Genomic DNA, 13293 nt, shown 5'->3' with positions numbered 1-13293 from the left:
AGAAAGTCAATGTCATTTTGACAGAAATCCTCTAACATTGTTGGATATCCCAGAAGAATAGCCTATGAATCAGAGAACACCAACATCATCAAAGTAAAGCTTAAATTATACACTATAGCAATTTGGGGTAGCTATAAACCTGACATTCAAATAGAATGTTTTATGGCATATCACTACATCTAGTTTAAAGTGTTTTTTAATAGAACATGTAATTTAGAAATATAAAAGTACATTTTAATTGCCCACAAATGAGATTTTAAAGTACTAAATGATATCAGGGATATAAAATGCAAGTGATTAGATGGATTATGTTGTTAAAACTAATACTTAATTTAAATGCCAATAATTATATAAGGAATAGCAATATAGCATTAAGACAAAATTACACAAACTGTATAAAGCCCACTTTATTGCTTTAAAGTTCTATCATGCAGAGGCACATTGCCACCACTTTTAGTAGTATCATTACAGATGGTGTGGGATCATATGTTTTTTTGTGACATAGAAGATTTGGGATCTACAGCTATCTTTTTCCCTTTTCATATGTTCTTCACCCATTGTTGATAAGACATTGCTATTTGCAGCTTTCTTGGCTTTACTCAGTGCAAACCTGCTTTTTCTGATTTTTTTTTTCATTGTCTTACCAGCCACCCATGTCTCTCTCCCTGTTTTTCATCTGACCAGATGAGGACCTTGGGACAAAAGTTTAGAGATTTTCATACCATTTTTCTCTTTCTTTGGCCTCATGTCAGCTCATCAGATCCTCTGCACTGCAACTCATTTTACTCATACATGAAGTTCTAAACAAGCAAACTGGTGAGATTACAAGATCAAGGACCTCTGGTCCATCTTGGCCATTGATGTTAATAATAATAAAAGAGGAGGAGAAGGAGGGGGAGGAGGAACAGATGGAGAAGGAGAAGGAAGAATGTGGCCAAGGCTCAGGAGCTCTAGTACTTAAAAGTCGTATAGAAGATCATGTATTGGAAAAACTAGAGCTTCTGGAAGGTAACTAGTTGACTTTTGTACCCAGAATTCAGAGAGAGAGAGATAGAGAATAGCAGAAAGGAGGAAATCATCACTAGAATGTTATAGTGAGAGGTCAAACAAAATGAGGATTAAAAATGTCTTTATAATTTAAAGATATGGAGGTCTTTGGTGATCTGACCAGAACATTTAGAGAGCAAATAGCATGAATAGAATAATAAAAGCATGATTTATTAGAGCTTGAGAGATTAGGAAGTTTGACGTATAGCCAATGTTTTTTAATCAGTGTGACCAAATGTCCAGTTTTGCCCAGGACAGTGCTAGTTTGGCCTGTTGTCCTGAAGAAATTATTAATAGCTTTCTCTTTCAGTCTCAGATGTATCCTGGTTTGAATTACAAATTATGCATCACTCCATGTCATGTGTAAGAGAAGCGTGGCAACTGAAGGAGGAATTTGCATGGAGAGGCAGTCCTTAGCTCTCTGGGAAGGAGGATGGGTGCATGGAGCTGTGAGTACATGCACATTGGAAGGTAGATGGACCTAAGAATGATTTTCAATTCTACCATTTTGGGTTTTGGGACTTAGAGTAAATTTATTTACTATTTCTGATGCTAATAGGACTTAGATTTCAAGAGAGTGTGAAGGTTTTGTGTAAAGTTCTAACATACTGTTCCCTATAATTTGTTCTTTGGCTCACATTGAAATGGTTCAGCTTCATTTCCTTCCCTCTCTTCCCTTCCTTCTCCTTCTCTTCTCACCCTAAAGTAACTCAAATGCTGTGGAAGTGGAAGTTTTTATTTCTGTTTCTAATGAAGTATCCTGTCCATGTAACATGTTTCACTCTTCAAAATACTTTGTTGACCTCGGCTTCTATCCTGTTATTCTTTTTTTTTTTTGCCTTTTAATATTTATATTTTATTACATGTTATCTGGTGCTACATAATGATTTACCTTAAAACTTAGCATCTCAAAACAACAAGCACTTATTTATCTTGATTTCTGTTAACTCAGGAATCTAAGCCCTCTACCACAGGGTATTCCAGTATCAGGCCTGGCTGCAGTCCCACCTGAAGGTTCGGACAAGGGAGGTCTACTTGTGAGCTTTCTGCCATGGTTGGCATCAGGATTCAGTTCCTCATGGGCTGTCGGAATGAGGTCCTCGGTCGCTCAAATGTTGTTGGGTGGGGTGACATGTGGACTTCTGCCTAGAGTAGCCAGCTACCATCAGAGCAAACTAGACACACCAAGAGAAGGCAAGCAAGAAGGAAGCCACAGTCTTTTTGTAAACCTAATCTTGAAAGCAACATCCCATGACCTTTGTCGCGTGTGTTTGTTACAAGTGAGTCACTAGGTGAGTCTACACTCAAGGGAAGGGAATTTCACATTTCACAAGGGCATGAATACCAGCAAGCAAGAATAAATGGGGTTCATCTTGGAGGCGGCCTACCACAACATTTCTCTCAGGAAGTTCTACATAGCAATGTATTTTAACTTAGATTTCATTTTTTTTTTAACTGAGCTTTTTTTTTTAATTTTTTATTGTTGGTTGTTCAAAACATTACAAATTTCTTGATATATCATATTTCACACTTTGATTCAAGTGGGTTATGAACTCCCATTTTTACCCCATATACAGATTGCAGAATTACATCAGTTACACATCCATTGATTTACATATTGCCATACTAGTGTCTGTTGTTATTCTTGATGGGCAACTTCATTGATGCCCAACTCATTCGTGTCAGTACATTTCTACTAGTACTTATGGAGTGTTGCTTGCATCCTGCACTAGAAGTGCTTAGACTTTCTGTAATAGGTACTTAGAGGCCGATTTTGCTAAAAGTACTGATTCTTCAGTTGGGCCTACAGACATCCAATGGTTAACTAAAATCAGGATAAAAGTTTGCCATGTCTGCCTTCATTAATATGTGTCTCCTTTTTGCCTTTATATTTGGGTCAGATTCCCGCTCAACTCTGCACATAGACATGGTCTAAAGCTGGTACTACTCCTCCTTTAAAGCTCAATACACTAAGGTTGATCAAAATTTCAAGATTTGCAGGGAAATCAAATCAACAGATTTTCAGCTGTTATCTTTTACAACATCCTGTTTCAGATACCCAGAGTGGCACCTAGAAGTTTCCAGTTGCTCTAAACCTGAAGGCCTAACTCCATCTTGCCTTTCTGACTTATCATTTCCTTTGAGTCATTATCTCCTACAGTCACCTTGGATTCCAAGAACAAGTCTAAACAATAAACATCCCATAAAAAGAGGGTGGCAGGCATCAGCAACCGTCTTGTAAATGAAACCACCGTTTGACCAAGACTACATAACCAAGCTTTCTTCTTGTCCCCACTTTTGATCCTTCCCTGTTTAAGCCTGAAGCTCACGTCATGTCTTCAGTACCCCTGAAGACAAGACTGAGGACAATAATCCTCTTGTCTTCCCAGTGTGACTATATTGAATAAATTTCTTTCCTGCTTTTCACCATTACATTTTCCCTTTGACTTTTGGGGTGAGTGATTGGTCCTGGTTTGTTGGGATGCCCCTAGTCAGTGGCCTAAGACTTTGTCAACAATTTCACAGGAGTCTCTAATGTGATCCTTTTTCTCAGAAATGGTCTCTTTTCAAGAAGACAAAACACAGTGCATCATATTTCTTATGCTAATGTTCCTACTACTTTTGCTCCTGACTACTGTTTGTTGAGAACCTTAGATATATTGGGTTAGGTAGGCAGTACATACCATTGCAGTTAAGTCTTTAGCTTGTGCATGGTATTATTAAGATGATTCCATTTTATAAATGAGAAAAAACAAAGTTCAAAGAAAAACTGCTCTCAATTACACAGCTCGTGAGTGTTCAAACTGAATCTGAAGCTGTATCTATCTGAATATGGAGGCCCATGATCTTCCAATTCCTCAGAGGAACAAAACCAAATGAAATGTCATTTTAATATTTATAATTTAAAAAAAGAATGCACTACTCAGTTTGTTTAAAATTTTCAATTAGAAAACAAAACAAAGTAATTTCTAAAGGGGTAAAATTGACTTTTATCGTGTGTCCACAATAAATTCCGTACTCTGACTACACAGTTTCTGAGGAGACCACAAGAGCTGGGGTGCCTAGGAAAGAGAAAGGGAACCCAGGGCATATCCATAGCATCTAAATAAGTGGGAAGTGAATGGTCTGGAAAAAATTGGTCAAGACATTTTAGGTAGGTGTTGTCTAAGATAGGCAATGTGTTCTACAACTTGTTAAACTAGAAATCTTTCCCAAGAGATTACATGTCTAGATGTCTAGAATCTCTACTCTCCTCAGTCTTGACTATTTGAAGCAAATTTTCACTTAAATGCTCTTGAAGCCAAATTGGACCAAATCAGCCTTGCTATAGCCCCAAAGCTCCAAGCTTCTCCAACTTGAACTGTCAAGTTTTATGAGCACGACCAGATGCTCAGAGTTCACAATGACAGAGTTCACTCCAGTTTGCCAATAGCGCTTTATTTGTTTTCGGTGCCTGCCTCTTGCACTGAAATGGCACAGCCATTAGCATCATCAAAGTGTCTGCTTAAATCCTTGCTGAACAGTGCTTGACTTTTATCGCGGCTGAAAAGCCACTGAAAAAGCAGCCCTGGCAACTGTGTCATCTTCTGCAAAGCAAGGTTGATTAATTATAAAATGGCCTCACCCTGACATCCTCCCTTTCCTCTGAAGTATGACTGGAGCTATTCCTGAACAGGATGCAGCTTTCTTTTGCTGCAGTGGTGGGGCTCACTGACCCAACAGGGACAGGAAGGAAGGTCAAGGTTAGCATTTGAATTTGGGGTGTGGAGAGCTGAGAGGATTGGAATTGGTCCTATAAAGATCAATGGGAAGGTTCTGCATGTTCATGGCCCAGGGCTGACATCAGGGGTGGAGTCCACATCACACCTTCCCTGTCCAGCCAAGCAGGCACCATTTTATGGGCAAGCCTTCTGGAAATTGTTGATATCCTTCGTTTGGGTGTGGTTCCAGGCACTTTTCCCGCCTTTCTTCTGAAAACAAGCACGCTATTCTTCTACACAAGAATTTTTAATCTGTGCTCCATGGAAGCTAGCCACAGACCTGTGGTCTGTTTCAAAAGTGCAATTTAGACTATGGAAAGTTTTGCAAGGATTTTTTTTCCCTTTATAATTTACATTGAAAGTAAGGATTTTCTGTCACAATTTTCTCCCGATTTTCACTTCATTGTCGTACCATGGATGCCTGCCTAAGAGCACTCCAGAAGAATATTATAAATTAGTAAAATCCATGAAAAGAAGACATTTTGTGTTGCATTGGAGATAATATAGGGGTCGCCTGTGTTTCAGTGCCTTCAAGTAAATGTTTTCCTTCATTGCTTTTGTCATATTTGTAATTATTTAGTTATTTCTATACTTTTTAATATTGTTCTACCCCAACCCTATAAGCTCTCAAATAAACAGGAACTGTATTTGCCAGGGTCCCACTTCATAAATACAAAAATTGGGGCTATTTCTGGAACATGGCATGAGTACACATTTTTATGTACATAGACCCACCCTATTCATCACCTTCATCCCCGACACCGGCTCAAAACTTTGCAATTTCATCAAGATTATGAAAAATAATATTTAAAATGGAAAATTTTGATCTTTCAAAAACACTGAATTAAAATTTTTTTAAAAGAAATGGTCTCTGGGTATTAAGAAAAAAAGGTCAAAACCTCTCCTGGACCAATAGAGGAAGTTGGCTTTTCTTTAGCAGATTTTCTGATGAGTATTATGTACTTAGAATATGGCTGAGCATTTCAGAAGAATACTATTGATATTAATTCACTAATTTAAGATTAGCTATTTAAGATCTGCTAACTTATCCTTAATTTGCATGGTTTTAATTTAGAATTCAGCCAGAATTCCAGAATTACTAAATAAATCAGGAATTCATATAATATTTATTTAAGTCAGGAACTCACTGGAGAGTGGGTGGCATGTTCCTCATCAAAATTAGAAACCAACAAGCTAACATCACACTCTTTATCAAAATGCACAATTGAACTATGTTAAATTCAATTAGGTTTATTAGAATTGGATTTCCCAGGCAATAGGAAATTATCTCCTTACTCTAAAACTTAGTAAGAAAGGGATGGCATTGCCTGTATTAGAGTTGGTTATGTTGTAGAAACTTGTGAAGGTGTATTTACATATATATTCTTATTTAATCCTAAGATAACCTTCCAAGGTAGGAATATAAATCATATCTTTTTCTGGGAAAAAAATGGTTCTAAGAGAAGTTAAATTACTTACTACAAGGAGTTAGTATGTAAAGTTAAAATGAAAACAGAGAACATAGGAGTTGATCAGATGACACAATGGTTATTTTGTGAAAACTGACTTCAGTAATTTTTTAAACAAGGCAAATTACCATCTATTAAAGAAGGAATTGCTTCCCCCCATTCATATGCTGAATCTCTAATCTCATTATGACAGTATTTGGAGATGAGGCTTTTAAAGAGGTATTTAAGGTTAAACAAGATCATAAGAGTGGGTCCCTATTTCTGATAGGTCTGCTCTCTTTATAAAAGGACAACAGGCTAATGTGTGCTCACTATCCGGTCTCCCTGTGCACTTTTTTTCCTCTCTCCCCACATTCCTGCATAGACACCTGAGGACCCAGAAAGAAGGTTGCTGTCTGGAAGCCAGGATAAGAGCCCTCAATAGAACCCAACCCTGCCAGCACCTTGATCTTAGACTTCCAGCCTCCAGAACTGTGAGAAAATAAATGCCTGTTGTTTAAGCCACTCAGTCTGTGGTGTTTTGTTATGGCAGCCCAGGAATATTAATATACTACCCAATTAGTAAACAGGGATAGTTTCTAAAATTAGTCAACTATTCCAATAATTATGATTATTCCATTATCAGCAAGTGGTCATTTCTTATTCCCTGACAAGAAAGTCATGTAGTTGGAAGTCACATGGCTGGTAACACAATATTACAAGAAATTAGAAATTAAGTCTGTAGTTTCTCCATACTCAAATTAGATCAAGAAATTTTAAAGTTATATCTGGATAAGAATAAAGTAGTTCATGGTTATTATAAAGACAAAAGATATCATAATACAAGTAACAAGTAAATGAAAAACTATTTCTCTTTTGCTTTAGGATGCATTGTAGAATCTCTAAAAGGAAATTTCCTTCTCTAACAGTGTTTTACTTTAATCCATTTAGCATGAGTTTGAGTTCACAGTCACATCAACTAGGTAGAGGAGAATTGGCCTAACTTCTGCAGGCAATTGAAAAAGGTGGAGAACTTACATGTGAATGCTGTAGGCTCACTGTAGTTGGATTTTGTGGGTTGATAGGGAGCGGTTTTCTGTTAAGTGAGGAATGAGATAAAATTTAAGTGGAAGTTTAATGGAAGATAATAGAATGTTTTGAGCAGGTGTGAAACCACCATTGGTTTCTAGGTAGGTGCAATTTGATGGGGCCATTTTGCATGCAGGTTGGAGAAAAGAATTGAACCTTCCTCCTGCAGAGAACCTGGGGCCAGAGAACTAAGAGTGAACAAGAAAATAAATAAAGAAACAGACTAGCAGACAGATGAATACCCTTTGGAAGTTTATGAAATTGTCTTTGTTTTAAGAAGAGATTTTTCTTCATATGGATATGATAAATACCACATTTGTCACCTGGTATTCACTAGATGCCCACCAAGATCATGATTAACACTTGAACATTTTACATGTCTGTGAAACTGTAGTGTCTCCTTTATAGCCATCAATATGTCATTTAGAAATCGTATTACAATTTAATTTAAATATACAACATAAAAAAATTGTCCAAAAAACAGAAATCTTGCTCAACCAAAACAGACTACTTAAGTGATCCTTTCTTCAGAAAGAACATGGTTAAAAAGATTCTTCTTATTATTTGTGTCTTAATTCAAAGTTATTACCACAGCACTGTAAACATATGTTCTAAAGCCTGGGTGAATAATGGCAAGTGCACACACACATGCATACACGACCTTGGAAGATAAAAACCTTCCTTTTACAACTAACAGTGGCATTGCTGAACTTTCAACAGGACTTTGGGGAATTTTTCCACTTGACTGCTCCCTGTGAAGTCATGAACACCATAATTTGCTATTTTCTACTCCTATAACTTTTCATGATTTCAGATTCAATTTTTTAGAAACAAAGAATTGCCAATTTGTTCTCTTAATCTTGATGTTCCCAATGACAATTGAAAACAATCTTCTTTAATTAGCCATGTTCTTTCTGGTGAAAAGATCAGACAGACAACATAACCGGGTGGACAATATTTTGATATTTTGGTCTTAAAAGAATAGTCCTTCAGGGGCTGGGGTTGTGGTTCAGAGGTAGAGTGCTTGCCTAGCATGAGTGAGGCACTGGGTTCAATCCTCAGCACCACATAAAAATAAAAAATAAAGATATTTTGTCCACCTATAACTAAAAATAAATATTAAAAAAAGAATAGTTCTTCAGTCACAAATTGATATCCACATATTAAATCCTCAGCTTGCATGTAGTAAAGATGTAAATATGTGAGTCCACAACGCTGCTTCGAGAAAAAAAGTTTTTATGAAACTATTATGAGAGGGGTTTGGTGAGAAATCTTCTTATCCCTTTAACAAGCAAATGCCTTGTTCAAAAGTTATATCTCCAAACATGGGAGAATCTTTAGAAAAAGTGTTAAATCATAATAGCATCAAATGTGCATTTACCTTTAAGTATTCTGGAAAAAAAACATTGACATTGACCGTCCCTTCTGTAACATTTACTAATGCATTGTGTTTGCCCAGGCTTTTATTAATATGGTTTATTTCTGCTCTTCAATTTCCCATCCAGTTTTTATATTTTTAAAAATATATATCATTTTATAGGAGAAAATTGAGGGTTGGTAGTGAACAGAAAGGTTTTTCAAGAGGATGGAAGTGACTATTACACTTGTTTCTTCCTATCTGCAGGTTCCACATTCCTAGATCAACCACTTTTTGAAAATATTTGAGGAAAAACAATAGATAACATCTGTACTGAACATGTACAGACTTGTTTTCTTGTCTTTATTCCCCAATTACAGCCTAACAACTGTTTATACAACATAGATTTTGTATTCCGTGTTTTAAATCATCTAGAGATGATTTAAAGTATAAAGGAAGATGGAATATGTAGAGGTTATGTACAAATACTACACAATTTCATGTAAGAACCTTGAGCACGCAAGGATTTGGGTGTCTACAAGGATTTGGGTGTCTACCCTGAAACCAATCCCTTGAAGATACTGACCATACTGACTATATTTGTTTTCAGTTGTAAAAATAGAGGCCTACTTGTTCCCCCCTCAGTCACTCTTCCTTGTCAATCTTTTGTCCTATCAAAGAGGTAAATTCTCCCAGAAACACAACACAAGGTGGTGCTGTTGTATTTATGGTAAACTAACCCAGCATGGCCACTTAGGCTATCTGGACGTTAGATCTGAAAGTGTTAAATATGTGCCAAAGGCAAGGAGGGATCATTGTTGCATATTTAAGTGTTTACAGTGAGTCAAACTTCCAGATAAGAAAAGGTAAGTAGAAGGAGCAAGGAGGAAAGTCAGCCTCTTCCCAACGTGGAAGGTTCTGAGGAAACCATCTTAACAAAAGAAAGTGAGAGACAGCACAAATGTGTTCCCTTGATTACTAAATTGCAGGAACTTTAGAGAATTAGAGCTACAAGAGATAGGAAATTAGCCAGTGCCCATTCCCTCTCTGCAGACAGGATTTCACTTATAAATTCTCAGTTAAATTTTTTTCTTTCGGTGTTGTACTTTGACCAGGAAGGAGATACCCTAGGTCCCCCAGAGAGCCTGTGATCCCTGAGTGATGAAGTTGTTGTGGACCTAGAAGTGCTTTCTGTTGCTCTGAATTCAGGAAGGCTAGAAAAAGAAAAGATTAGATGAACAGCCATCCCTGTTAAGAAGCATAAAAGAGAGCTGGATTCCCCTCCCTTGTCTGCCTAGTTGGTACAAACAGGCCTCAGATTCCACATCTGGAAAGTGAGAGGTTGGACTGACATCAGCATTTTCCACAAATGGTTGGATCACAAAATCACCTGGGAAGCTTCTTTAATAATTCCAGGGCCTCACTCATAAATTTGCTCAGTCAGAAAACCCAGAAGCAGGATACCAAAATTGCATTCAAAGACAAAATCCAAAGGAGTGTTTTCCTTCCCTGAAAATATGGAAGCGAGCTATAAATTCATAGTCAGGCAGCTCAGCACGGGTCTAAAGACTGGTGTGTGTATATCACCAGATTAAAATCCAACCTGCTTTAGAATTTTCAGATATAATGAATATAAAAGGCCTTTAAAAATGAAAGTGAAGGATCCAAGGTCCAAAGGATTTCCTCTTAAATTTACTGACATCCTCTGTACTATAGGTTGAACATGTGCAGATGCAACCAACTACAGATAAAAAAAATTTAAAAAACAGAGATATGATAAATTGTGGTATAAAGGTGTATTAAGAATTGTAAGGCAATAATAATAATAATAATAATAATCATAATCATAATAAAGCTCATGTAAAAAAATAAAGAAAAACAATTGTGTATCTATAGTGAACATGCACAGACTCTTTCTCATCATTGTTTTCTAAACAATACAGCACAAAAATTATTTATATCATATTGACATTATAGCATTTTCATAGAACCTACATGTACCCTCTCAAATAGAGTTTATTTGAAGTATTTGAGAAGGTACATGAAGGTTCTATGAAAATGCTATTCCATTCTATTTAAGAAACTTCAGGGTCCATAGAACTTGGTATCTGAAAGGTTCCTAGAGCCCCTCCTCCAAGGATACTGAGGGAAGACTATATCCCCAACCCTTTAATTTCTATTGTGCAGATTTATAACCAAATGTTTTCTAAAATTTACAAAACCATATGATGGAGAAGTTCAGAATTATCATTGTAGTAAATAAAATCTAATCATAGTAATTGTGCTTGGCCTGATGCCTATATGTTATATTTTCTTGTAACTATAACTATGAATTAATAGACAGTTATGAAAATACTATTTTGACCATTTCAGTTTTCATTCTTATAAGAACAGAAAGTACTTAACTAGTATATAAGTAGATAAATCAGTCACCTTCTGGCTCATCACCTGTATAGAAGTTACAAAAATGCCTTGCCATAAAAATTTAGCTTTGTGACTCCTACTTTATTCAGCTTAACAATAGAGAACTTAATAACAATATAATTCAATTTAACTGAATATAATGTTATATTAACTACTGAGACATCAATATAATTCAGATTATTCATACCCCAAGATTCTCTTCTAAAAGAACCAGATAGTGGAAGCACCATTTGTTTACTCTAGTTTATAGTACCAAGGCAATTAATTCTACTTTCCATTTCCCCTTGCTAATGCAAGGTGACCTCAATGTTATTTTCTAAGTAAATTGATTAGGAGAATTAGCCTGCACATACAACTCTTGTAATTGTACTAGCAAACAGAAACTTATATATTCTCTACAAGCATAGTCTTGATATCACTTTCAAATATTTGTTTTTTATTATTTGTAGTTTAAAATCCACTTACAGGTCTAATTAATTTGTTCTACAACAAGGTAAAGACAAATGTTTCTAATCCCATGGATTGAAGATATAAAATAATGCATGGAGCCAAAATTAGCATTTAGTTAAATGTTTAAATAGGTCACTGTCATAGCTGTGCTCTGATAAGTGTTTTTAAGGTTATCTGTCCATCAGACCTTTCAAATCATCTCTGAAAATTAAACCCAGCTACCACTATTTATCAGTGACAAATATCCAGATTCCTCTGCTGCTCATTCATGCTGTATCAAATTATATCTGGTGTCATGTCTTGTGATTCTCTGTATAATTACATTTGCATTTCCCTGACTTTTCATAAGCTTGTGTCTTCCTTTCATCATTGTTCAAGAATGCATTTGTCCCATTATCAGGACACCAGCATGGTGGATCTTTTCCTACTGCCACTCCCAAGGCTCAGTGAATAAAAATAACCTCATGTCCTCTGGAATGCTCTGAACCACTTAAGGAGGAAGAATGCCTGTCATTGAATTACTATCATTTATAATGTCCTTTCCAAAGGAAAGCCATGGGGAAAAAATGCTAGAACTATTTGTGACCTCATAAAATTTTTTTAAAAAATGTGCTCAGAACAATATAGCTTTTCTTTATTGTAGACTCTTAAATTCTAATTGCACCAATTTTTTGATACTGGACTTGGTCCTGGTCTTGCAGGCTCTGAGCATGAGGACATCAGTTAATGTCTCAGTAGTTAATATGAAATTAATCTGTTTGAACCCGGCTGTTTGCTTTCCCTACCATTACTATGATTGTCTTCTAAGACTTAGGATGTCTTCTCCCTGAAAACTGGAATCTTTACTCATCTTTTACCCGAGATCCCCAACTCAGTGTTATTGAAGTGCAAACCATGTGTAAGTTTGCAATTCTTTAATCAGTTCTCTTTTAGATTGGTCCTTATCAAATTAACGGAACTTCGCTGAACTTGAGATACCTCATCTGTGAAATGGGGACTGTATCTCTCTTGGAGTATTGTTTATATGGAATTGATGATTCCATGAAATGAGATCATCTTTGCTATGGAATGACTGTTGTGTTTCTCTTAAAATTTATATGCTGAAATCATAGCCCTTAATGAGATAGTATTAGAAGATGGGATCTTTGTGTAATTTAGTTGCAAAGGTAAAGCCCCCATGAATGAGATGAGTTCCCTTATAAATGAGACCTCAGCAAGCACTCTAAACCCTCTTTTCATCATGTAAATATAAGGCAAGAAGATGGTGGTCTGTAAACCAGCATGCTGTGCCTTGACCTTGGACTTGCCTGCTTCCCAAACTTTTAGAAATAAATGTTTGTTGAAACTACGTATCACTTTGTGATAGTTGTCCAAATGGACTAAGATACTCTATGAAAAATAGTCTGTACATTGTGCATTTCTGTACAAATGTAAGGAGTCATTGTGAAATACTGGTTGTCTAAAGCAAATGACCCACATAAGGGATGTGAACATTAGAACTTCTATTTATAGTTATGTTTAAACGAACATATAAAGCCCCCAAAGAATTTTAAGTATGAATGATATCTAATACAGGAATTAAAGCTGATGCATTTTCTAAGTCTGCAAATGAAATGGACGTGGCACTTGGTACATAAGATATCATGAAGAAAGCCCGTGAGTGCCACAACAGAGAGGTGACAGTGGTGTTCTCATACACTATACATTCTTTACATTG

This window comes from Marmota monax, unplaced genomic scaffold (assembly GCF_021218885.2).
Source record: "Marmota monax isolate L192 unplaced genomic scaffold, Marmota_monax_Labrador192_F-V1.1 WCK01_AAM20220418_F8-fsc00011, whole genome shotgun sequence".
Classification (NCBI taxonomy): Eukaryota; Metazoa; Chordata; class Mammalia; order Rodentia; family Sciuridae; genus Marmota; species Marmota monax.
This window is presented reverse-complemented; position numbering follows the sequence as displayed.